Source organism: Prionailurus viverrinus, chromosome A1 (assembly GCF_022837055.1).
Source record: "Prionailurus viverrinus isolate Anna chromosome A1, UM_Priviv_1.0, whole genome shotgun sequence".
NCBI classification, from domain to species: domain Eukaryota; kingdom Metazoa; phylum Chordata; class Mammalia; order Carnivora; family Felidae; genus Prionailurus; species Prionailurus viverrinus.
The window spans coordinates 50,627,200-50,651,077 of NC_062561.1; the positions used below are offsets into that span (position 1 = coordinate 50,627,200).

Genomic DNA, 23,878 nt, shown 5'->3' on the forward strand with positions numbered 1-23,878 from the left:
CCGTCCTCTGGAAGTGCCAATTGGGGCAATTGTTTCTTTGAAACATTGTGAAGGAAAATTTTAGAGCATTTTTTGAAATATAAATTAACAAGTTATCTAGGATACTAATTGATTTTACTTAAGCAGGTTTGAAGTGACCCAATGTCGAAGCCAATCTGAATGCCAAGGACAAGCCGAGGTTTTTAATCAAAGGAACTTATGTCTTTGACCTTATTTTTCTGAGCACAGGAGAGGAAACTAGAGAATTAACCTTAGAGTAACATGAGTAGGGATTATATATGTACATTTTTCTGAAGACTTTAGTCCATAAAATTTGACTGAAGAACTGCCATAATTGACACCTTAAATTAGGAAGTTATAAAAGAACTTGTATTCCATTTTATATATGAATCCAGAAATACCGCCTTTTCCTGGAGTGAAAATTTTTAACTTTTAACAACCCAGTGGTGTGATGTGCACATCAGTACTGCAATGTGCTATTATTATTGTGCTGATTAGGACAAGGAGTCTCACAGATGTTAAATAATTCTCAAGGTTACAGAACTTCTTAGAAGCACAGCTGTCATTTGAAACTAAATCTATCCGATCACCAAAGCCAGGGCTCAGGGTACTGACTACAGCCAGCTTGTTCCTAAGCAGCTAAGGGGCAACATCTGAAAATGGCCTTGGACACCCAGGTTTACAGGAAAAACAGCAAAGGACCTCTCCCTCTTCTTCTGTGTGTGGGGTGACCTCGTTAGTTGCCCACTTCAGGGTCCCTGGCTACCCTGAATCCTGACTGGGGGATGTGAGGAGAAAAAAAGTGATCAGCTCACCCCAGGTTTGGTGGTGCTTTGAACTCTGGTGTTCCTTTTCAATCCACCTGCTATTCTTTTTAGAGCCCCCAATACCTGTTCACATTGTGACATTGTAGGTGCGTTCAGTGAGAGAGAAAATATGAAGTGTGCTTACTCCATCTTGCGCAGAAGCAAACCTTCTTATACAAATTAAAAATATATATTATTTAAGAAGGGGGAAAGACTTGGGAAATAGTATGGTCGAACCACCTGCCTTTACATTGCAGAATCACAAGACTTTCAGACCAGGAGCTTCTTCCCTCTTAGCAATCTATAAAGAAGGATTCTCCTCGTTCCTTCCAGTGTCGGATCACCCTGTTGGTCAGAAAATTTCATAGATGAGGATGGAATCTTCTTTATTGATAAAGGGAATTCTTATTTAACATTCACTTAATAAAATTCACCAAACATTGAGTACCTACGATAGTTGGAAAGCTGGTATTTTGAGAAATGAACATTCTGTTTGTCAGTCTCCCTCTGCTCTTCCCCAGTAGGTATCATTACTTATTCCTCAGCGTTAAACTGGACAAGCTAATTTGGCTTCTCTCTGGAGAATTTGCTCTGGTAATGTAGTCCCTCAAGAGAAGTTTCCTCACCTGTCCTCAGCACCGAGCAGGACATAGGTCCAATAAGTACTCCTAAATGGATGAATTGTCCTGAGGCTGGAGCCTTTAGAAGTGAGGTGCCAAATTTAAAGAAACTTAGGGAACATTAACATTTTTAAAGAAAGTATAAGTCAGAGAAAGACAAATACCATGTGATTTCACTCATATGTGGAATTGAAGAAACAAAACAGATAAACAGGGGAAGGGAACAAAGAATAAGAAAAACAGAGGGAGACAAACCATAAGAGACTCTTAAATACAGAGAACAAACTGAGGGTCGCTGGAGAGGAGGTGGGTGGAAGAATGGGCTAAATGGGCGATGGGCATTAAGGAGGGCACTTGTCAGGATGAGCACTGGGTGTTGTATGTAAGTGATGAATCACTGGGTTCTACTCCTGAAACCAATACTACACTGTAAGTTAACTAAGTTGAATTTAAATAAATAAATTTAAAAAAATGAGTGGGGGCTTTTCCACTGTTCTTCCAGATGGAAATTCCAGTCTGAAAACCTAGTCTGTTCATCAGAATTTCCCTCGCTCTAATTTTCTGAAGGCATAGATATTTTGTGTTTCCATGTTTTGCTGCAGACTTGTCCCTTGGGCACTGCATTTCTCTACTGTTAGGAAGAGTCTGTAGATAGACTGAACTCTTAATTTTTAGCAATACCTATAGCTCTGAATAGTGTCACCTTCTTTCTTTCTCACAGCCTGGTTCAATAATGCTTAACAATTCCAGGGGTAATAATGTCAGCCCAGGTTGACCTGTCAACATGGAGAGAATAACAGGGACACAAAAATGATGTGGTTTGGTGTGATGATGGTGTGGGAAATAACTTTAGATTCCACTGATATGCTATTTACAACCTAATCTAGTCTCATCCTCTTTATTATTCCTGTTCTTTCTTGCACCTTTCATCTTTTTGCCCGAGTGGGGAGAACCTACCATCTACCTATATGGGTGGGAATGCTTCTGCGTATAAAGTCTCTGATTTTTTCACTGATCAAGGCAAAAACATGCATCCCGTTGTTTAGTTATACAATCTAAATGTAAGCATAAAGAAAACAAAAGCAATGCACACCATGGAGAGGCATGCTAAACTGCTGTTTGTCAGCTTTTTCCAGAACAATGTGTAAAATCTGGAAATTGCCTGTCAGTAATTTGTTCTACTTGGACATTGCATGGAGACCTTAATATTGAAACTGTACTTCACTTCTGTTCAGTCTGAAGACTTGGGCCTATGGAAAATAGGTGAAAACAAAATTGTAGTTTAGATTGCTAGGAATAAGGACCCATGTCCTCTTTAAAGAATGACAAGAACAGTCAGACATTGATGGGTCAAATTTATTTCTTAAGATCTTAAACCAAATTCCATATTTGTACATGGGAAAGTATTTTCTTTCTGCTCAATTAAAAAAAAAACAACTACTTGTGTTGCCAATAAGTAACGGTGAGTCACTGGATTCATTTACTACCAATCTGAAAACTAAGTTGGGGGAAAAGAAAACTGCAACTAATAGCTACGCAGTAGATTTGTGGAAGCACTGTATAATTACAGCACTCACACAACAGATAATCCTCAAATCTGTCCTGAAGTATTTGGCCTTAGGTAAGGGGTCTGATAATTGGTCCAGTAAGTACTATGGCTTTTATGACCAAGCACTAATACTTTGCTTATAAATGCTCAGTTTAGCAATTGGGCACGAGTGCAGAAAAATTTGCACAAAGTGAAGGCTCTTGACAAAGTAGTATCTGACAGCTCACATGTCTTATAAATGATGCAGTGCTTAGTTCTGATTGCGTGGGAAGGTGAGTGTTATGGGTTGAATATTTGTGTCCCCTCAAAATTAATTGGTAGCAGCCCTAACCCTCCAATGTGGCAGTGTTTGGAGGGGGGGTCTTCAGGAGATAATTTGCTTTAAATGTGGTCATGAGGGATGGGATTATGAAAAAGGAAGAGAGACCATATTTTTCTCTTTCTGCCATGTGAGGATACAGCAAGGAAGAGAGTCCTTATCAGGAACCGAATCAGCTGACACCTCAAATCTTCATAATTCTGAGGAAAAATAGTTGATAGACATTGAATTACAGATCATTACTGGCTACTGTTAAGCTTTTGACTTTCAAATAAAATCTCATATAGACTAAAACCTCAAAGAAATGTAGAATAAATTAATTTTTCAATTTAGTCTTTTTTTTTTCAGAGTTTTGTGTAAGGTACTTTTATAGCATTGGTAATTTTCCAATCACTTTGATATAGATTGTTAGAAATCGTTATTTCAGCTGAAAGTAAAAGGAAGAGCATGACATTGAAGAAAAAACACAAAGATCTTTTTTATTCCAAAATATAGTAATGTATTTTAGGTATGTATAATTCAAACAAAGAATGGATAGAGAAGTATGTGGAATTGGAAACTCAGAAATGTTTGTTTGTTTGTTTGTTTGTTTATTTGTTAAGTAGGCTTCATGCCTAGGGTGGAGTGAAGGATCTCAAGACCCTGAGATCAAGACCTGAGCTGAGATCAAGAGTAAGATACTTAACTGACTGAGCCACCCAGGCACCCCGGAAATATCTTCTAAATCAACTTAACCTTAGAGACCTTACATTGCATTCATATCTGAAAAATTCAAGATTTTCCAAAATAAGAACTTAAAACATTTCTCAGGTCAGTGTTGAGTATGTCCTTCACCTTTTCTTCCCTAACCATTCTTACTCCTTAGGCAAAATCTCATCAACTTCCCTGGTTTTAGATAATATCCATAAGTTTCTGACTTCCAGATTTTTATCTCTAGATCTCATTTCTCCCCAGAGCTCACACTCGTGTATTCAACTTGCTATTTCACACTTATATTAGGAACTTCAATTCTAATTGGCCCACAGATAATATTTCTTCTCTAATATCTCTAATATTTCTTCTCCAGCTTACTCCTCCTCTGTCTTCTTGAACCCAGTATTTAGCACATTATTTTTCCATTGCTCAGGACAAAACTGTTGGCCTGCCTTTTCTTGACCGCTCTTTTTTCCCCATATTTTCAAGACCTATTGATTCTACTTTCAAAATATATCTTGACCCAACCTATTTCACTTATTCATCTTTGTGCAACACTATTCCAGATCCATTGAGATAGTTTATACTCTTGAAGTTTTAATTTTTCCTTTTAATTTAGGTTCTGGGCCTCTGAAATTTGTGTACCTAGTGTGAGGTTGGATTGTATTTTTTCCCCTCTTTCTCCTTTTATATTTAAAAAGTTTTCGTTGCTTTCAGTTTTTTTTCCATGCTGATATTGTGAACGTTGAGAATCCAGTCACGGAACTAGCAATTGGCTTCTCTCAGTTTCTGGTTTTGAGGCTGTATCTTTGTCACTCTACCTCCTGAGGTTCAGAACTTCTAGTAGAGTAATTGCTCCAGGTTGATGAATGGTCAGCCTCTCCTCATGAAGGTGAGTTTTATGGAGTTTTAGTTGTAAGTAGTTCGCATGAGTCTTGTCCCGTCTTATATAGAGATCTTTTAGCCCATAACCCCCCAGAAACTCAGTCTTCTTTACTATCACCCACTTCCTGTCCAGGAGTCCATGGAGCTTGGATTTAAGGTCCACTGTTTTTGTTTTATATTTGATCCACTGATTCTGAGCCTAATTTTGTCTCATTATTTTTATCTGTTAATATTTTATCTGTCTTTGTCATTTGTTCAAGCAGGAGAGTTGGGTTAAGGCACAGACACGGTTATGTGGAAGTCAAGGATTGGAAGTCCTTCCACAGGATTGGAAGTCAAGGATTGACCTTTGGTGATAATCTTTGACTGCAGTGTTTTAATCCAAACAAGTACTTCCAAAGGTGGCATTTCTAGTCTCCAAGGTAGACTGATAGAGGAGGTGTTTTGAGCCAAGAATAGCTTTACACATCCCTCATATCTCATCATGTCTGCCAGTACCATCAAGAGAACTTGGGAGCAGTTACCTGACTTGAGAGAGGGAAGCAGAGGACATTCTCTTCTACAACTACATGTCTGGAAATATTGTTAATGATATAAAACAACCACAGGATGAGTGACTTCACATTGAGTGTTAGCACATTATTACTTTAGCACAGTAGCATAATTTTGTACGCCCCCAAAATTGTTTCTAAAATATCAATGAAAATGTATAGAACAGTAATTGTGTGTCATAACTAAGTGTGATAGATGTTTTCACACATTACATATTTTTATCCTCATTTTATAAATGAAATCTCAAAGGGTTATATTACTTACACAGTTGGAGTAGTTTGGATGTGAACTCCAGAGTCCAATATATTTCATATTGCTATACTTTTATAGATGAGATGAGAAGCAGTGGGCCCCAAGAGAAAAGATGACTAATGAGAATGATATTAATATCTTTCCCATTTCATTTAGTTCCCCTTATAAATCTTGGCTGCCACCGTTCCAGCATTCCTCATTCATTCATTCATTCATTCACTCAATATTCTGTGTCTGCAGTATGCTAGACGTGGTTCTACAAAGTCGAACAAGTCATGGTAATTTACTGTAACTCACTAGAAACACTTGTTCTTCCTGTCTAGCATCCCTTAATAACTCTGAAATACTTTACATATGGCAATAAAATATGTACATATTTTCATCCTTGAATCATTTACAAAATATATCCACTGTTTTTCATATAATTGGCTAATGACTTACGGAACAGATAAAAACCTCTTTCAGACATTTACTTTTCTTTTTTTTTAGAGTTTATTTATTTTGAGAGAGAGGGGCAGAGAGAAAGAGAGAGCTGGGAGGGGCAGAGGAAGGGGTGTGGAGAGAGAATCCCAATCAGGCTCTGCACTGTCAGTTCAGAGCCTGATGCGAGGCTCAATCCCATAAATGGTGAGATCATGACCTGAGCTGAAATCAAGTGTTGGATGCTTGACCGACTGAGCCACCCAGTCACCTCCAGATGTATACTTTTTGATGGAACTATTTGTCGAAGAAAACAACTTTTTATGTAACGCTGAAGGTCTACATTCAGAATATTTTTATGATCTGGTCAGAGAAAAGTTCTGCACTTGCAAATAAGGCATTATAATAAATATTAAAAATTCTCTACAGCAAGGTACATTGCAGAATACTAAATACTAAAATAAATAGCATGGCTCCTGTGCACACAAATTCACGAATTTCTTTTCCCCCTACTACTTGCAAGTGCCTTAAGCACAGATTATGTCTCACCTGTCATTTTTTTTCCCCACTGGCAATTTGGCACCTGGTGGATGCTCAAAACATATTTGTAGAATGCATTATTTATCGGATGGATGGATATTCTTTGTTATTGGTTGAGTGGATGTACTGTAAGGAAGAATGAATGAATGAAATGATGGCTGTATTTATATGCAACACTCTGTAAGATATTTGATACTTCACCATGTGTCTTTAGAAAAGAAAGCCTGATAGTGTTTTGGGGGACATGTAAAAAAAAGGCCTGATAGTATTTTGGGAAGTGTGTATTTAGTATTTGGCTTTTATTCCCAGGTTTCAGAAGCATGGGACTACAAATAAATGCCAACTTCCTCTTTTGTATCTTACTGCCAGACAATTTCTGTTATTCCAAATTTGAAAGCATCATCCAAAATCTATATTTTTTCTGTATTTATCTACTTACCTATTGCTTAGATACACAGACTATCAATAAAATCTTGAAATTATTTTCTTGTACATAGAATTTCATTACAGCGGTACTCACTGTAATGAGCTATTCTGCGATAGAGTAAGTTGTTTTTAATTGTTGGATTAATGTAAGTAATAAAGAGATTCCATATAGCTTTATACTTTATGATGGTTTTTTTTAATTGTATTTGTATATATCACTTAAAACTGACAATCCCAAAAGCAGCTACTTTTTTTTTTGTTATAATTTGTACATGGGAAAATGAAACTCAGAGAAGTGAAATGACTTGTCTATTTCACAGGCATGCCAGACATTCTTCTGGGTAGGAAGAGACAATCACTACCTTAAGAGAACTTACAGTCTTGGGGAGTGGGAGGACAAATAAAGAGATAATTACATTATAGTAAGTGGAATTATACTTAATGCATGTACAGGGTGCTGTGAATATGTGTGGGATGTATATTTATATCAATTTGTTCAGAAGTCTGTGGAACTTCAACCAGTGTATGGTTCCAAGTGCAAGGCTTATTCTACCATAGCCAACCTTTCTCTTCTTTATCTTTTTTTTAATGCTTATTTATTTTGAGGAAGAGAGAGAATCCCAAGCAGGCTCCACGCTCAGCTGCATAGGGCCTAACATAGAGCTCAATCTCTCAATCGAGAGGTCATGATCTGAACCCAAATCAAGAATGGGATGATTAACCAACTGAGCCACCCAGGTGCCCCTCCCTCCCTTCTCTTTGATTCAGTCTTAGACCTAGTGGAAGTTGGTTAACAGAAGTAAATATGACAAGTGAGAAATTAAACTTCAAATGAAGAAAAGAGCTGGGTCTTGACAGTGTTGCATTTTGGTATTTTAGAGACTTCTAGAGAAGGTTACTGAATGAAATGGGGGAGTGGGCAAGGAGGGACAAGAAAGCAGGACTTCTTAGCAGAAATACTAGTAAACAATTGACTTTAAACTCTAGGCCTGTCTCAGTTGCTTGCTCAGGGAAACCTATCCAGTCTTCCAACACACACATAAGACTTTGTGACTAAGAAAGGGTGAGTTGCATACTTAATGGTACCCTTAAAACTGAGTAGATGATTATGAAGATTTTTTTTTTCTGCTTCTTAATTCACAGCAACTCCTGGTTGAACTAGAGATGACTTTGCTTTCCAGTATCTCTTGACTGAGAATAGAACATTCACGATAATGAAATTCTAGACAACAGAAAATGGATGTACTGTGGAGTTCCTTGGTAATTAGATTTGAAAATAGAATTTTAACTGGAGACTAATATTAGAATATTCCTGAGTAATATCTGACCTTTATGGCTTGGAGCACCAGATCTTCCTTCCCTTGCGTATTTGCATTTCTAATATCCTGAAGTCATTTCCTGTGTGTCAGTTTTATCACTGCCCCACTGTTTAACTGTGCTGCCTATACCCTCCCTCAAATGTCTGTTCTTTCACCACGAATTTAGGACTGCAGAAATGACGTCAACTTCAGGGTAATTTAAATTCCAGTGATCAAATTTTCTGGTTTCCTGACCACTATCCTTTCTTTCCTTGTTTCTTCTGTTCCCATTATTTTTTTAGGAGCTGAAAGTTTCTTGATATGTAAATATTCCCAGCCCCACTCTTTTTATCTTGTACCTAATTCCCCAAAGGGGTTGCTGCAATGATTCTCGCCTCTTTCCATGATCTCCCTTAAGTCATGGCTGAAGTTTTTGTCCCATCTTAAGAATATGGATTTTCAGCAAAATTGAAAAATATAATGGAAGAGTTCCAGCTTCAATTAAATATTTACTATTTTATTTGTGAGTCTGTGGATTGTTTCTGCATAATTGTTATCTGATATAATCTTTCCTCATCAAAGTTATAATTTCTTAATTTGTTAAAATCTATATAACATACAAAAATATTTAGTTTTCAGGGGACCTGGCTGAAAGCTGAAGTTTTTTTTAGTATAATATGTATTTTAAAAATAGCTTTATTGAGGCGTAAGTATGTTGTAAAATACACACATTTTAAGAATAGAGTACATGAGTTTTGATAAATACATGAATGCAATTACCACCAAAGTCAAGATTTAGAACACATTCATCATCCCTAAAAGTAATCTCTTTTTCCTTTTCAAAGTTCACATTCTATGCACAAACCATGGAACCTCTGAACTACTTTTTTTCCACTATATTTTTTTGTTTTCTATAATGTCATGCAGTTGGAATTGTATAGCATTGCCTACCCGCCCCCCCTCCCCCCCCCCGCCTTCTAACATGGTTTCCAAGGTTTCATTTCTCTAGCATTCTCTATTTTACAGATAAATAACTTGGAGAACAGTAATACAAATACTACAAGAAATTTTGCTGAAGATAGATATGGTTTTACAGAAGTCAGTAGACATTTACGTAAGGATCTGTATATACGTGTGTGTGTGTGTGTGTCTGGAAATGGGGCAATACTGACCCACCCATGTATGTGATGTATTCTTGGAACAGTCTTGCCAGCTAATTTCAGCAAAAGTTAGTGCTGCAAAGCATTGTTCTAGTCTTGTATAGGATTAAAAGAGTAACAAAACACAGTATTTGTTCTTATAAAAATTATGGTATAAACATAATTCCATAAGACAAGTAGGGTAGGTGTAATAAGGTAGTACAAAGAAAGTATGTTGAGTACTTAAAAGAGGTGGGAGGAATTTGTTTGAGATATTAGCACAGGCTTCATTAAAATGATGGTCTTTGGATAGATGGCCTTTGTGGGTGAATAGAGGTTTGGTGAGTAAAGACGGTGAAAACTGACATGCCAGGCAGAGAAAACTACATGAGAAAAGCCAAAGGGTAGGAATTAGAAGAGTGGAGAACACTTGGGGGAAAGCTTTGCTCAATAAATATTTGTTGAGTGAATGAAAATTTAATATCCTATTCCCAAAGTTAGTGCTAATAAAGTAAAATTTAAGTGGGTCTGTAATTAATAATCATGTTGGAGGAGTGTGTTGAAATGTAATGGTAAAAAACCTCACTTCACAGCCTGCACATGTGGCTCCTTGCCTGACTCCAAAAGGCCTCCCTGACCCATGCCTCCTTCCTGTCCTGATAGCTGCTTTTTTATCCTTCAAGGTTGAATTTCCTTTCTGTCTTCCCAGGAAGCCTTCCTTGACTTTCCTCTCCAGAGTCAGCTGCTCCATCACTGTGCCTGCTGTTATTATAGTACTTACACTGAAACCATTCAATTATGTGTAGATCTCCACCACTGAACTGTGAGAAGCTCAAGGGCAGAAATTTTGTTTCACTTGTCTGTGCATAACCAGTTCTTGGATCTGGTAGGTGCTCAACACCGTCTAGTTGCAGGACAGAAACATGCTTAGCTGAGTACTGAGTTGATAGTTTTCTCTTCTGCCTTTATGTTATTCCTTCCTTCAGTCTCAGTGTGTAGTTCTTAGTCTCCAGCTGGAAACTGAGCTGTCTATACACATTTCACAGCTCTGTGCTTTTCCATGTCCCCTCAGCCCCTCATGGCCTTAGCCAGTGTCTCCATGGACCTAAATTCTAAACATCTCTTTAGCTGGAGCTCAAAGGCCTCCTTTATCAGAGTGCTTCTCTGATGTCCAGCCAAAGTGTTTTGCCTTCTCTGAATTTACGTGATAATTTTCTATACCACTTTCATGATGTTTTCTATTTTCTAGACCCAAAGTCAGAACCTGAATTTTGTATACTTCGAATCCCCAAAAGGCTACAAGGTGCCCTCAGAATAGACACATATTCAAGTTGCATTCAGTGTTTTTTTTAATCGAGCACAATTTGTCAGGCCCTACGTTGGTGGCTAGCTATTCAATAAATATTTACTAAACAAATGGTTCACTTATCACTTGCTTTGTGGGTAAACTGCAGAGCAACACAGGCTAAGTGAAAATGTAATTTGGAGGCAGAAAAAGAGAAAGGAACAAATCAGAAATATATCCTGTAGCAAATTACAGAATTTCACAAAACCATTTGAAATCTTGCTTTGCTTATGAAAATCTCCACAAAAATCTAGCAACCCTGAGAGCAGTTTGAAAAAAATGATAACCTGGAAGAAATAAACGTTTTCTCAACATGGAAGGAGTTTTAGAGTTTTGTAGTTTCTTTTGTAGTTATGAACGTGTCTTTTCAGTAATTACATGGTGACTAATTTTACATTCAAGCTAACCACTTAACTTTAAATGTATTTGATTCTATAGATCAAGTATAGACTTGGAAGCTTTGAATAGAAAGCTAAGTATGGGTTATAACAATAAGGAAATAAAATTAATCTACTTGGAGTTCTTTTCTTTTATCTAAACAAATAATCAGCTTTTATGATTTCAGGGCCATTCATTCCTCTTTCTTTCCTTATGAAAGCATTCACTCTGGTCACAATTTTCTTTGTCTCTTTTGATTACCTTGGGGACTCAGGCTAACACACCAGGTCTTACTCTCACTAACTTCATGATTCTTTTTCCCTACAGAGCTGAATGTAGTTGAGGACCTTAGCGTAGCAGATCCAAATGCGTTCTGCTTCCATAGCAAAGGACATTCATGTTCAATTTCACCAGGATTTAAAAAGTGAAATATAAATATTTCATTTTAGAATTATTAAATGTTAACTGAACATTTTGAGAAACAACATCATCTTGTTTGCCCCAGAGGGTCTCAGCCACCCTGCAGACTACCCACCTCCAGGTTAGGGCACCTGAGTCAAAACTATTCCCAGGATGAATAAGCAAGGCTCTGGAGAAAATGATCAGTTGGGGGCCAATTCACTTTAGAACAGCAGTGATGATGCTCTTATTCATAGGTGTTGAAGGAATGGTGATACTTGGCTGGCAGAGTCTTTGTTAACTGATTTATTTCTCCCTCTTTTCTAGGAGATACAGCAAAAGCTCATACTGTCTGTATAATGCTTCCACAAGCACAGTGAGTAGATACATTACTATTTTCTCATTAACTTGTCTAATATTTTGTGTCCCTTTAGCCAATGCCTACTTCTTCTGCATTCCTCACTGAGACCTTTTTCTTGTCTCTAATGTCCCTTTCAAAAATGGAAGCAGCTTTCTATTTCAAGTGTCTACTATTTTCCTTTTTTTTTTTTTTTTTTGATTGCTCATGGTAGCTCTACTTTCTAAGCTCATTTTTAAATGGCAGAGAACATGGGGGATTTTCTCGGAACTCTTCAAGATTGACAAAACCAGCACTTTGTAAATAGTTTTATCTTGTGTATACTTGGAAAACTTCTGCACTTGCATCGGAGCCCACCACATGCCCTGGGAAAAATTTCAGAAAGAGCTTGCCTTGTGCTGTAGATGTGCTCTGAATGGGGAAGGATCAGTGAATGTTTGTTGAATGAACGAGTGAGTGAATAAGGAACACAAATGAGAGCTAGCCCTACTGAACACACAGGAAGGCCATTCATGTTTTAGAACAGAATCTAAGATTGTAAATACTATTACCGTCTGGCAGACTGTGTCCTGATTATGTTAACATAGTCTTAGCCACAGCAGTTTGAAGATAGAGCTTGTTCTGAACATGTGGTCAACTGGGAATATGATTCTTAGTGAAAGGATATCGTGTGATTTTAGATCTCCTCTACAGTCTTCTTTTATTTATTTTTAACGTTCTAATTTTTTTGATTTTGAGAGAGAAGGAAAAAAGAGAGTGAGATAAAGTATGTGAGAGAGCAGGGGAAGGGCAGAGGGAGAGATAGAGAGAATCTCAAGCAGTGGGGCTTGATTCCGTGATTTGGGATCGTGACCTGAGCTGGAATCAAGTCTGAAGTTCAACCAACTGAGCCACCAGGTGCCCCCTACAGTCTTCTGTCAAAACAACTTGATTTTATGTGTTTGATTATTGTAAACTTAATTTTTTATAAGTAGGTTACAAATATACTGTAAACAATAACATAAAAATGCAGGAAGACTAAAGAAACACTACCTTTTACATAGTGAAATACAGTCAAGCTGATTAACATGCCATCTGCTGACTTTGTTACTATTTTTTTGTGTGTTATGAGAACATCTGGAATCTACTGTCTTAGCAAATTTTCAATATTTAATAAGTATTATTAACTGTAGTCATCATGCTGTATATTTAATCTGTACACTTAACTCATCCTGTGTAACTGCAACTTTGACCAACATCTCCCCATTTCCTCTACCTCTCCTTTCTCTGGTAACCATGGTTCTACTCTCTGCTTCTCTGTATTCAACTTTTTTAGATTCCACATAGAAGTGAGATTTCTGTGTCTGGCTCACTTCACTTTGCAGTCATCATTTCACTGTGTATGTGTGTATGCTCATCATGTTGTACAACTTAAACATACGCAATTCTTATTTTAAAAAACTCTATATTTTACGGGTCCCTTTATATGAAAAATTAGAAAAGGTGAAGGTTTAATGACAGAAAGCACATCACTGGTCACCAAGGCCAGGAAGCGGAGGAAGGGATTGATGACAAACGAATATGAGTGAACTTTTCGGGGTGATGGAAATGTTTGATATTATGATGGTGGTGGTCTTGACACCATGCACATTTAAGGCTGTACACATAAAATTAGTGAATTTTATTATATGTTAATTTTACCCCATCACAACTAATTAATAAAGTGAAAAACAAAGGAAATAAATAAACAAATACATCTTTGTTGTTTGGAAAAAAATAAGAAAAAATAAACACTGACTGTGGAGGTTGGCACTGGAGGAGAATCTCATGGTGGAGCTGCCCTCTGAGGCTTTCACCATCACCTTGGGATTATTTGCTGTCTCCATTATAGCCTCCAGGGACCCCGCTTATCCTTCAACTTTCTGGTCCCAATTTAGAGAAATAACCTTGCTCTTGCTTTACTAATAGCTTAACTGAGACATGGTAGAATATTTTTTTAATATTGATTATGAAAAAAATCAGGAATGAAAAGGAAAACAATCGCAGAACAACACTTTGAATCTTCTCGATAGTAACATACTTGCATCTTGTTCTCTGCATCAGAGGATGGAAAATTTTTTCTGTAAAGGACCAGGTCGTAGTAAATATGTTTGGCTGTGGACCATGCTATCTCTGTTGGGACTGCTCAGCTTTGCAGTGGTAGTGTGAAACCAGCCGTAGAGAATGTATCAATAAATGGACTCCAACAAGGTATTAGGAGATCAGGCAGGGTCAAATTTTGCTTGCATGCAAAATATATACTTGGTTTGAGGTTCTATCTTTTCTTTGGTTCAATGACATGAAATATTCAGGGTGCCCCTGAATATCACTTTCTACAGTCTGAATTGTGCCCTACCTTTGTAAATGTAAAAAAAAAATATCATAATCTTGTCAAAAAATGATACAAGAACATCATTGGAAGATGCAAACACATCTAGTTAAGAACCAAAGACTCATTTCCTCATGAAATTTTTAGAAACCTAATACAATTATTCTTGTTACTATTAGATCTGTTGTTTATTCAAGACAGAGCATGCACATATGGGTGCATATTTGCTTTGGGTTTCTCAGAGAATCTTGTATAATGTAGAAATAGTTTACTGCTGAGGTCAGAATCATGTATGGTATAGAAGGCCGGAAGGGCCGGATTAAGGTTCGGGAAATGGGGGTTTATAAATCACCTCTGTATGTATTGTACCTACATTCCCACATCAGCTGTTACTGAGACTATTGTACACAAAGTCAGTCCTAAGCGGATCACTTTTTTAATAGAACAAACAAGAACCCAATCCACCTCTACTATTACTCTGAGCTTTCACTCCAAGTCAAAAGCTTAGGTCAATGTAGAATGAAAGCCTCTGATTCTTTGTGCCTTTTGTAGTTAAAACTGACTTAGCAGCGGTGGTGTCGCAACAACTTTCAGAACGGTTCCTGCAGCAGGTGTGTGTACCCGTCTTATTCCAGACAAGCAGTCATCAGGTTAGCTCACTGGAAGTTGTATGCCCACATCATTTCATAGATCTGCACATCAGATGTGGTCTCATGAATCTGTGCATCTGGTCGCCTCTTGTCTCTGCATGTCTGATGCCTGCCTGTGTTCCTCTGACACATCTCCATCATTGTGATTATTATTATTTGGGGGGAGGGCACTTTCTTACTCTCTGTCACCATAAGATGCTCCAGGCTCATCTTGTATATTTACTGTCTCAGTCCATGAAACTGCTATTTCCCTTTCATTCCAAGGAGCCTTGGTTCATTTTATGGGATTATGTGGATGTATTTCACAATATCTGGATGCAAGGTGTGACAAATAGCATTTTTCGCTTAGGACTAAAAATGGTGTGTGTGGGGGGCTCCCTCTTGAAACCTTCTGTTGAGCACTGTCTTTCCAACACTTGTGTTAAGGATGGAGGTTGGTGGTGGGAGGAAAGTATGTACTCACAAGTTTTCAGGTTTTCCCAAAGAGGCACCACTGGTGTTGAGGAAATGCCTTGCCATTTAAAATTTCTCATCACTGTGTATGAATGAAAGAAAAGGAAGGACAGTAACCCTGCGATCTCTACCATCTGCTCCCACCCCTGACCTCTGAGCTTAGCAGGCTCACCAGATATGACAGTGGATGATGACAGCTGCTTCATGAGACAACTTGGACTTGGAGTCTTTAAACTGAGATGCTAAGGGCAGCCTAGCAGGGTTTTATATACTATTACTTGTTGTCTGCATTTTGTACTCTACAGGGTGTAGGCTGGGGCTGGTGACTGGATTCAGTCTCCTGATTTGGTGGTTAGTGTTGTGATTCTTTATAGGAACGAGAGGAATAAAGGGTATAATAATATTATGGAAAAGGACTTGATGACTTACCACATGTGGGATAAATGGGGAAGGGAAGAATGAAAAACAGACCTTTTCTGGCTAACTGTGGTTGGTGATACTTGAATAAAAATGGGGACCTTAGGCATTGTTGTAGGGTCTACCAGAAGGTTGGAAATGTATATTTGAAACTCAAAGAGGTCTGTTTGAATGGATTCAGGAGCCATTTTTATGGGCACCATGGTGAATTCTTTTCTTCCAGGGGTCTGACACATGCCTTGAAAATTTTAGTATGTGTGCTGGAAATAGTAATATATGGATGGATTTTACTTCAAAAGGGATACATGAGTTGAATATGAAGACACTTTAAAGAATAAAACTCAATTTATTCATCCATTTCTTTTTAGAATATATGAGTGTTAAAATCAGGATGTAAATTGCAGCAGCAACAACAAAAAAGATTGGTTCAATGAACTGCCAGCTACAAAGTTATGAGCATGTGCTCTCTGCTCATGTGAGAATTACTGTGATTATAGGAGCTATTAGTAAATTGCATATTTTAAAAAGTATAAATCACTTTTTCTTGATAAATGTGGAAGTTATTTCAGGGTTATATTTATATTTCATTTACAAGTTACTTTTCTTGAGAGATGTAACTCTTATTTTGCAGTTTTATTTTTGTTTCATTGAACAGATAGTAATAGTCAACAGTTTATAACTATAAACTATTAGTGCTTCTGGTAAGTGGCATGAATTAACTGCTGTAATTATATCTATGCTGATTGTTCCTGTCAGTTCAACTCACTGAACTGGAGAGAAAAGCCTTTTCTGTATCATTTGTACAAAATGTTGGAGGATAGTTTCAGTATAAATCTATAAAGGAGACAACTGAGAAGTTAAATTAGAAATTGTACTTCTTCTAAAGGAGATTTAAAAATAAGTCCTACATTCATGGGCAGGAAGCTCCAAGATGACTTATATTTTTCTGTAAGGTGTCCCTGAACAGGATCGAGGATAAGGTGTGTAATTAACTGTACTACACCCACAGTGCAAGGAAATGGGTTGTTCTACTCTTTCTGTGCCCACCAACACCATTTCCATCACGCCTTTTGCTGATTATTGACGATGGCACAGAGATATGACAAATGTGTAGCTATGACTCTTCTCTTCTGGACAGATGGTAGACATGGCCTAATGATCATTGTAGCTCTGATGTTTTCCACTGTTGGCTCAGAATTCTTCTACACATAGTGGTCCAAATGATTTGAATTGAAACACATAACAGACCCTAGTAGCTATCTTTGTGCAAGAAGAAACACAAATTCATAAGAACACCAGTGGATTTGGGAACCACAATTGGATTTATCCAAAACAGGAATAGTCGAGAACTGGATGAGTTTCCAGAGCAGGCATTTTCTGATTGTGCCCTTGATTCAGTTATTGTAATTTATCTTTTTTTTTTTTCAAAATTTAAAATGTTTATTTTGTTTTTGAGAGAAAGAGAGAGTGTGAGTAGGGGAGGGGCAGAGGGAAAGGAGGAACAGAATTCAAAGCAGGCTCCAGGCTCTGAGCTGTCAGCACAGAGCCCAAGGCAGGTCTCGAACCCACAAGCAGTGAGATAATGATGCTTAACCGACTGAGCCACCCAGGTGCCCTGTATAATTTATCTTTCTGCTATTAAGTACTCCTTTTAAATATCAGCACTTTAGAATTGAAAGTTCATTAAGATTTTACCAATTTTTATTTTTATTATTTTAGTGAGAGCCCAAGTTGGGGAGGGGAAGAGAGAAGTGGGGGACAGAGGATTCCAAGTCGGCTCAGAGCTGACAGCTTCAGCACTGAAAGCAGTGAGCCAGACGCAGGGCTCAAACTCATGAACTGCTGAAGCTCAACCAACTGAGCCACCCAGGTGCTCCTTGCCAAAATCTTTTTAATAAGCTTTGTATCATCGCCACTTTCAACAGGATTCCATTCAAATCTGTTTTGGTCACGCTGCCTCCTGATGCAGTTAGCAGTAAGTTGGCCAAATCTTAAGCCCTAAGACAAAATCAACCAGAATCTCTCAGGATATTATTTATACTTTTCATGTCAATGAAGTCTTACACCCAAAGAAAGAAGAGAGGAAAAAATGGCAGTTTGGCAGTGTTCTCCACTCCATCGATTCATCATCCTTTTCCTCTCTATCCCAAATGAACAATGTTCTCTGGCTGTTGACTGGGAGAGGCCTGAGGCACAGTGCCAAAGGGATCTAGAAGATTCTGTCTTTCCAAATGTGGGTTAATAGTAGGCAGAGGTCCAATGGCCTGAGTTTCAGTCTTTAGTCTTGGTCTTGCCATTAACCAGCTTTTATGTGCCCGACTTTATCTGTAAAATAAAAGAATGTTATAAAAAACATCTTAAATACATAATTTTTACTTCTGAATTCCTTCTAGCTTCCTTTTCCTGCTCTCTCTGTTAAATAGAGCATAAGCTTTGAACCACACAGAATTGGCCAAGTTTTAAATCGAGGGACAGTATGAAGCCTCTCCATACCCTTCCTTTGTATTCTTTACAGAATTGTAAAGAATTGGTATTGTTTTTATTTTTTTCCACCTTTAAGCAGTACAGAAAAATGTGAATACCCTTAGGTAAAGAAAAGACAAACACAAGAAAGCAAATTTTCTAAAGACTAAGAAAAGGGCATGAACAAAAAACTTATGGAAGAATAAATATACTTGGACAGACATGTGGGAATATGTTGAAGCTCAGTGGTAATACTAATTCATAAAATAATTTTTCAAGCACCAAACTAATGTACATTTTAAAAGATAATAGTTTGATTAATGCTGGAGTTCCTGGGTGGCTCACTTGATTGAGTGTCTGACTCTTGATCTCAGCTCAGGTCTTGATCTCAGGGTTGTGAGTTCGAGCCCTGCTTTGGGCTCCTTGCTGGGGGTGGAGCCTACTTAAAGCAAATAGTATGCTTAATGCTGATGAGATAGGGGTGAGATTTATATTTGCTAGTCAGTGTAAATTAGTAGAATCTGTATGGAAAATAATTTAGTAATATGTAACAAGGGTCTGTTGGGCCCATTGTTTTCCCCTTTTAAGATTTATTTTAAGCATTCATTCAGAATGTTGAATAAATATTTCTGTTAAAATATTAGTAAGAGTGAAATACTGAAAGCATCATAAATATGCAGCAACAGAGAGTTAAATAAATTGTGTCAATGGGATACCATATAACATGGTCATTTGAAATGACATTAAAGAATAGTTAATGTTAACTGAACAAAATTGCTCTACAGTAGAGTCTATCAAAAGCATATTATTTTAATTATATATATAACATATATATAAATGGAAGATAATATATTAACATTAATCACTGTTAAGTGATTTTCTCTGAGGAATGGATGTAGAAATGTTTTCACATTTCTCCTTTAACTTCATTCTGTGTTCTTTAGTGTAGAAATGAAAATGTATGTCTTCAATAAGAACACTAAAATATAGTAAAAAGTAATATGTAGGATTTTTAAATACAATTTTTAAGTTTTAAATTGGTAATATGCCAAATTATAATATACCTAACAATTTCAGTGAACATATTGTGTCAGAAAATTTCCAAATTCCAACTGCACGAGCACAAAATATGATTTGTTACTACCAATTATAAAGAATTAAGAGGAGATATTCTGGGGAGAGGAGGAAATTTAAAATGTAAACAAAAAACATTGCTATTTCTATCCAGAAAACAAATGAAAAGATGACAAAAAGATACTCTCTGTATTTTCCCTGGTATAGTTTTCTCTCTGGGAGTGAATTATTTTGTCAGCAGCCTTAATTCTCTAAGTCAGTTGGGATGACTTTTCATTGTCCTTTAGTGAAATACTGGTCCAGTGATCTAAAAAGAGATACAGCAGTATCCAGTGTGCCTCACTAAGAAGCTTTGATATTCCTTCATATAGTTTCTTAGGAGGAGCAGCAATATTACTTGGGGCCTGTCAACTTTTCCTTATTTTTAAAAATAAATATTAAAATAAATTTTAAGTATTTTTAAACTAATGTTTTCAATCAAAACTGCCCCAATATTGTAAAATTTCACAAGTAAATTCTTAAAAGAAAGGTTTATCACTTTGTGTTGATTTCCAATGAAGCTCAGATTTGAAATGTAAATACTGTTTTTAAAGACATTACAAGTAGATTGGGGATTTTACCCCACATCCCTTTCAATCATAGGAAGTTGCTTCTTCCAGTTTTACAGTGACTCATTTTAACTCACAACTAAATAAAACAAAGAATGCTGTAGATCTGAACTATAGCGACCTAATCTTGAAATTATTAAAAATACATGAACCAGATGGCAACCCTCCAGGGTACATCATCTGACGCAGATATCAGATTAGAAGTTTTCTTTCATAAGCAGACTGTTTAATACCACACTTTATTTAGATCTCCATTAAAGAACTGTGCCTTGAATGTGAAATTGTCTAGAGGCCAATTACTTAAGGGCTTGACCCAAACTATAGGAAATAAAAAATGTATTAGCCAATCTGTAACAAACAGAAGTGCTCATTAAATTAATATTAGTACAAAAACAATACACAGTACCATCCATAAAATATGCATTGGCTTGTGAAGGCATCATGTTACCTCGTTGGAAGGCTTTTATTTTATTATTTTTTTTTTCAACATTTATTTATTTTTGGGACAGAGAGATATGGAGCATGAACGGGGGAGGGGCAGAGAGAGAGGGAGACACAGAATCGGAAACAGGCTCCAGGCTCCGAGCCATCAGCCCAGAGCCCGACGCGGGGCTCGAACTCCCGGACCACGAGATCGTGACCTGGCTAAATTCGGACGCTTAACCGACTGCGCCACCCAGGCGCCCCTGGAAGGCTTTTAAAAACAATGCGTTTTGAGCAGCTGCTGTATTTTGGATGTGAATATTTCAGCCTAATAGGCTTATTAAGGAATTCACGTGTTGTAACAAATCTATAAGGTAGCTGGAAGATATTTCAAGAGATTTGGGCTCTGTTTAAGCTGTTTTGCGGGGGTAGGGTGGGGGAGAGGGAACCAAGGCTACAAACTGAGTCCTTTGCAAAAATCATAGATTGTAGCAGAGTGGCATGAAAACTTGCCTCCTGAAAATTCTTTTCTGACACACCAAATTATCCCAACTAACACTCAAGTTCCTCTTTGTGAGTGAGCAACAGTCATGTTAGTCAGGGAGCCTTGGATTCAACCTGAGGATTATCTGTTCTACCCAGTGTTTGTTAGTTTGCTTCCCTTTGTGGGTCTGTTGTTATTCAACAGCTTTCTTTTGGCCCTAAAACAAGGAATTGTGACTGAACATACTCATCTTCTGTCTGTTGGTGCTGCCCAAACACAATGAGAATATGTAGCCTTTCTTTTTACACACTGCCCAGACACTTAAAAAAAAAAAAAAATCAATTAGAACTGCATCAGCAATGTCAGGTTTATTCACATTCAAGAGAAAGCAGTCTGCTCAAATTTCTCTAATTTTTTTTTAACAAATTAGTTTTTTGTTTAAGTTCATTGAATTATTTTGAGAGAGAAACAGACAACGTGAGTGAGGGAGGGGCAGAGAGAGAGGGAGAGCCAGAGAATCCCAAGCAGGCTCCCTGCTGCCAGCACAGAGCCTGACATGGGGCTCAAACTCACAAAACTGTGAGATCATGACCTGAGCTGAAATCAAGAGTCGGACACGACTGACTGAGCCACCTAGGTGCCCCAAATTTCTCTAATTTTTACAGTTGGCTAGGAAATATCTTTTCAGTTAGTAATTGTTTCTTTAATATTTTATAAAATGAATGCTTATTGTAAAAATCCGGAAAGAGGAAAAACATCCATGTCATACAATTGTTAACCCTTTGATAAATTTCATTTAATCCTTTAAGTATGTATATATACTTGTTGGCCTGGTTTATTCAAGTGATTAAAAAACATGTCCTGATCATGGACAATGTGCTACACATTTGAGAAAGACTGAATAATGTGTATGTGTCTGTGTCTACAAGCACACTATCCTCCAATGACTTACAGTTTAGTGAAGAGATGTAGTACAGAAAATTCTATTTGGGTAATAACACTATATATATAATAAATAGTTATATAATAGATATGTATCTTGCTTTCTTCACGGTAAAACAGTGAGCATTTTCCCACTTTATTAAAATTTTGTGACACTATCATGTAAAAGTTTATAATATACTATGTGTGTTTTTTGTTTTATTAGACATTTCCCTGATAATAAATATATAAGTTTTTTTTATTTTTATAAATTATTAACAAATGAAATTTGGTACTTACATTGTTCTTTTCTTTGTATTTTAGAATAAGTTTTTTTTTTAAATTTTTTTAATGTTTATTTTTGAGACAGAGAGAGACAGAGAATGAATGGGGGAGGGTCAGAGAGAGAGGGAGACACAGAATCTGAAGCAGGGTCCAGGCTCTGAGCTGTCAGCACAGAGCCCAACGCGGGGCTTGAACTCACAGACCGTGAGATCATGACCTGAGCTGAAGTCGGACGCCTAACTGACTGAGCCACCCAGGCGCCCCTAGAATAAGTTTTTAAAAGGTGACTTTATGGTTCAAAGCTCAGAAAATTTCACAGTTTAACACAACTGATTCACTATTTTCCAGAAAGCCTATGAAAACTTATAATATTGTCAGAGTTTATTAGCGTGGCAATCATACTACTTCTCCACCAACTTTGTTATTTAAAAAAAATTATTGCTAACATTTTTTGTTGAAAACAGTAAATCCTTATAATAATTTACATTTTTTGTTAATAAGTTTATTTAAAATGTGTAGCACATATATAAGTGTATAAATTTATATTTTGTATATATGTATATATACAATTTGTGTTTGATTTTAGCAGATTATTAGTTGATGCTTTTGCTTAATAATTTTTTGGAATCCATTTCATTGCAAATGGCAAGATTTCATTCTTTTTAATGGCTGCATAATATTCCATTATATATATATATATTTTTTTCTTTTTTAATGGCATCATTTTTATCCATTCATCAATTGATGGACACTTGGGTTGCTTCTATATCTTGGCTATTGTCAGTAATGCTGCTATAAACATAGGGGTGCACGTATCCCTTTGAATTAATGTTTTTTCATTTGGGTAAATACCCAGTAGTGCAACTTCTGGGTCTTAGGGTACTCTATTTTTAAGTTTTTGAGGATACACCATACTGTTTTACACAGTGGAACAGTTTGCATTCCCACCAACAGTGCACAAGGATTCCTTTTTCTCTACATCCTCGCCAATAACTGTTCTTTCCTGTGTTTTTAATTTTAGCCATTCTGACAAGTGTGAGGTGACATATCATTGTAGTTTTGAGTTGTGTTTCTCTGGTAATAAGTGATGATGGGCATCTTTTCATGTATCTGTTGGCCATGTGTATGTCTTCTTTGGAGAAATATTTGTTCATCTGTCCATTTTTTAAATTGGATTACTTGGACTTTTTGTTGTTGAGTTTTGTAAGTTATTTATATATTTGCACACTAACTCTTTACTGGATATGTCATTTACAAATATTTTGTCCCATTCCATAGGTTGCCATTTAGTTTTGTTGATTGTTTCCTTCACTTTGTAGAAGCTTTTTATTTTGATATAGTTTCAATAGTTTATTTTTGCTTTTGTTTCCCATATCTCAGGAGATAAATCTAGAAAGAAGTTGCTATGGCCAATGTCAAAGAAGTTATTGCCTTTGTTCTCTTCTAGGATTTTTATGGTTTCAGGTTTTTAATCCATTTTGAATTTATTTCTGTGTATGGTGTAAGGAAGTGGTCTAGTTTCATTCTTTTGCATGTTGCTGTCCAGTTTTCCCAGCACCATTTGTTGAAGACACTTTTTTCCATCGGATATTCTTTCCTGATTTGTCACAGATAAATTGACCATATAATTGTGTTTTTTCCCTGTATTTTCTGTGCTATTCCATGATCTATGTGTCTATTTTTGTGCTAGTACCATACTGTTCTGATTACTATAGCTTTATAATGTAACTTGAAGTCCAGAATTGTGATGCCTCCAGATTTGCTTTTTTTTTTT

The 23,878-nt window shown here is 36.8% G+C and overlaps 1 long non-coding RNA gene across 1 annotated transcript in view; it reads left to right on the plus strand.

Annotated features, from left to right (window-relative positions):
- Window positions 1–11,947: 11,947 nt before the first annotated feature.
- Window positions 11,948–23,878, plus strand: part of LOC125171724 (uncharacterized) — a 214,123-nt gene continuing 202,192 nt past the window's right edge. Inside the window, exon 1 of the long non-coding RNA XR_007154415.1 lies at window positions 11,948–11,997. This is a non-coding gene — a long non-coding RNA (uncharacterized LOC125171724). The remainder of the gene's footprint in view (window positions 11,998–23,878) is intronic.